Raw genomic sequence first — 3,948 nt, forward strand, 5'->3', positions numbered from 1 at the left:
CAGGATAGTCACAAAGGAGGAGATGGTCCTCGGAGCCGAGGGACTACACGTCCGACCTGGACGCCATCTTGGCTCCTCCCCCCGCTATATTATTGATGCCTGGGAACAATGCTTTCAGGACGGGGCAGCACCTCAAATACTGTATGACATCTTGGACCGAGCTCATAAGTTCGATCTAAGTCCAGTGGATGTGTACAAAAACGTAGAAACCTTAGTGAAATACCGAGGCACAATGTTTGTAAAATGTCCCAATTGGGATTTCCAGCATCCTATGAGGGAAGTACATCCCATTTTTCATCCTGAGGTGCCTGAAGCGCGTGATGATAATAACCAGGTTACAAGAGCTCGAGTAGACGCACAGTTTCAGGAACAATGGGTGTATATTCCGTGGATGCGAAGTGAGGTCCTTGCTTTAAAATCACAGCTGCCTGACCCCCGTAAGAACCCCACCGTTTTCTACAAAGAACTAACCGAAGCTGCAGCCTCTGCTGTTATGACTTTAGCAGATGTTGAACTATTTTTCGGGGATTTGGTCCCGGTAGACTTATGGCAACAGGTTCATGACACTGATCACGCAGCAAAACTAGGGGGACCCTGGAACGAGTTGAAAGACTGGGACCGAGATCGCAAACCCGGGGATAAGCCTAGAAATGAAATTACTACTCTTCCAGCAAAGATAATTGCTTACATGCACACACTGATTCCCCCCCGTAAAGTCGACTGGGATAAATTGACAGATGGTTGACAGAAGAAAGACTAAAGCGTTTCTGACTTTTTCACTCGGTTCGAAGGAACCTTCATTGATTTCAGCGGACAGGACCTAGCCACAGAAGGCGGGGTCCGGTTGTTTGTAAATCGGTTTGTGACCAATTTGATACCTGAAATTTCTGCGCGGTTACAAGCTGCCGAGAGTACCTGGACTACCTCTACCCCCTCTGTGATATTAAGCATGGCCCAATATTATGAGCACAGGAAAAATGAGAGCAAGCTAAAGTGGAGAAAAAGGCCAAGGATCTTAAGACCCGAGTATTGTTACAGCAAGTCGTTCGAGGACAAGGAGGAGGGAGAGGAGTCCGAGGGCCCGTATCTAGAGGGGTGGCGACAGGCAGAGGCGCAGGCGCGGTCCAGCCATTAGGGTTAAATCAGTGCGCTTATTGTAAACAGGAAGGACATTGGAAAGCTCAGTGTCCGTTACTGCTTACCCAGAACGGAGCGGTTCGGGGACGAGGACGAGGGCGAGGTAGCCCAGACCGGAGTGATATGCATAGGGAAGAGGCAGCTGAAGGCAAGTTTGAACGGAACCATTTTGATAACCCCCAAGGTAGACAATACTATAATGAGGATTATGCATTTGGAGATCAGGATGGGTATGTTCACCCATAGGACAGCCAGGGACAGAGTAGGGGCCAAGTGTCGATCCCAGTCAATCAACAAGGACCCTATGTGAGAGGGGAAATGATGGGGACTTCTGAGAATTTTCTGATTGACACAGGAGCAATGAATAGTTCTGTTGCTCGATCATTGGTTCCAGGGGCGGCTCTGTCCAGGCAAAATAATGTATCTGTGGGATTTTCAGGAGTTCTGGTGATAAGCCCCATCTCTAAACCCCTCCCCTTCACTATTGGTCCTGCTACTATTAACTCACCTTTCCTATTAACTTCACATTGTGATGAGAATTTATTGGGTCTGGATATGTTGAAAAAGCTGAATGCAAAAATATATTGCTCTCCAGACAGTGTTTATCTAACGATACAACCCCACACTGACAGTATGAAACAATGTTTTGCTAAAAATGAACCCCTTCCACCTGAGTTTGATTCCATCCCTGCCGCACTATGGGCGACAGGGGATGCAGATGTTGGTAAATTAGACATCCCGCCCGTCCATATTACGTTGAAACCTGGTGTGAAATTACCCCGTATACCCAGTACAAAATTTCGCCGGCTGCAGGCGAGCTTTGCTCTCAATCATCCTGGACTTAATTGATAAAGGGGTGGTTGAGGAGACAGCTGCCAATGTTTGTAACAGTCCGATTCTCCCTATTTTGAAGAAATCTCCTGATTCTGGACCACAGGGGAATATTGATGCCTATCGCTTTGTGATAGACCTGCGGGAGGTTAATAAGATTGTAGTACCACAGTACCCAGTAGTGAGCAACATCACCACTATACGTACGATGATCCCACCTACTGCCCAATATTTTTCGGTCATTGATCTGAAGAACGCCTTCTTCAGTATCCCTATCCATCCTGATAGCAGGCAGATCTTCGGCTTTTCATTATCTGGCCGAAGCTTCAGATTCTGTCATGCACCTCAAAGCTATACTGGGAGTCCGAGCATCTATAGTCAGGCCCTTAAGGCTCTGTTAGACGATTTTAGTCTTGCCCGCAGGCAACGTTCTCTTGCAGTATGTGGACGACTTGTTGATAGCGTCCGACACTGAGGAAGGCTGTAAGGATGCCACTGTTAAATTACTGCACCATCTGGCGGCAAAAGGTAATAAGGTGTCCCTGTCTAAGTTTCAATACTGTCGACAGGAGGTGGCCTACTTAGGTCATCTGCCGTCGAAGGAGGGTAGGCGTTTGACTCCTGAGCGTATTACTACCATCTCTAACATGTCTGTCCCTTGCAACCAACGTGAAGTCTGTGCTTTTCTTGGCATCACCTCTTACTGTCTCCAATGGATACCTCATTTTTCTCTCCTTGCTAAACCTTTGTTGCATTTAACCACTAAATATGTGCATAAACCCCTCCCTTGGACGGATGAATGTCGGCATTCTTTTGACTCTTTGAAATCTGCTCTCTGTTCTGTACCCGTCTTGGGTACTCCTGATTACCGTAAACCTTTTATACTATACGTGCATGAGGTCGATGGTTGCTCGCTTTCAGTGTTAATGCAAGGATTTGGTGGTAAGCAAAGACCTTGTGCTTATTTTTCAGCCACATTGGATAATGTTGCCAGAGCACTTCCTAGCTGTCTGAGGGCCACTGCGGCTGTTGCGGTGGCCATCCGGCTGTCGGAGGGGCTCGTTCTAAATTCCAACCTAACAGTGATGGTGCCACATGCGGTGGATGCATTGTTAAATAAAACTAAGACACAGCATCTTACAAGTGCATGCCTCACTGGTTATGAATTGACACTATTTGCTCCACATATTACGCGATGTGCCACGTTAAACCCTGCCACATTGCTACCACTTCCTTCGAGTGAAATTACAAATGATGTACATGATTGCATATTCCGAACTGAAGAAGAAACGAAGGGTAGGATTGACCTCACTGACATTCCTCTAGCTGACCCTCAAGGGGAGTTATATGTGGATGGGTCTTGTTTCAGGTTAGCAGATGGCACAACAACAGCTGCATACGCAATCACCACACTAAAAACGGTAGTTGAAACATCTCGAGTTCCCCACCGATCAGCCCAGGCTGCTGAACTGGTGGCATTATTACGAGCCTGTGAATTAAGCAAAGGACTCCAAGTTAACATCTACACAGACAGCCAGTACGCCTTTGGCGTAGCCCATAGCTTTGGGCGGCTGCGGAGGGAGCGGGGTTTCCTCACCTCTCATGGTCAGAAAATACAGAATGGTCCCTTGGTGTTACGATTACTTCATGCCCTAACCTTGCCTAAAAAGCTAGCCATAATAAAATGCAGTGCCCATAAGGCAGTGGTGGATGAAGTGGGCGAGGGGAATGCTTTTGCTGATCAGGTCGCCAAGCAAACGGCTCAGTCCACAATATCGACTATGTTTGTAACGTCTTCTGCAAGATGGGTGGAGGAATCTGATTTGTTTGATAATACCATAGAGAGCGTGAAAGAACTACAGAAGGAAGCCATTTCAGTCGAATTGGAGCGATGGGAGCAGGAAGTGAGGAGATTAGACGAAAATACTTGTTGGGTTGATTTGACGGAGAAGCAAAGATAGCTGCTGTTACCCAATGCTT

Source organism: Lissotriton vulgaris, chromosome 5 (genome assembly GCF_964263255.1).
Source record: "Lissotriton vulgaris chromosome 5, aLisVul1.2, whole genome shotgun sequence".
NCBI lineage: Eukaryota > Metazoa > Chordata > Amphibia > Caudata > Salamandridae > Lissotriton > Lissotriton vulgaris.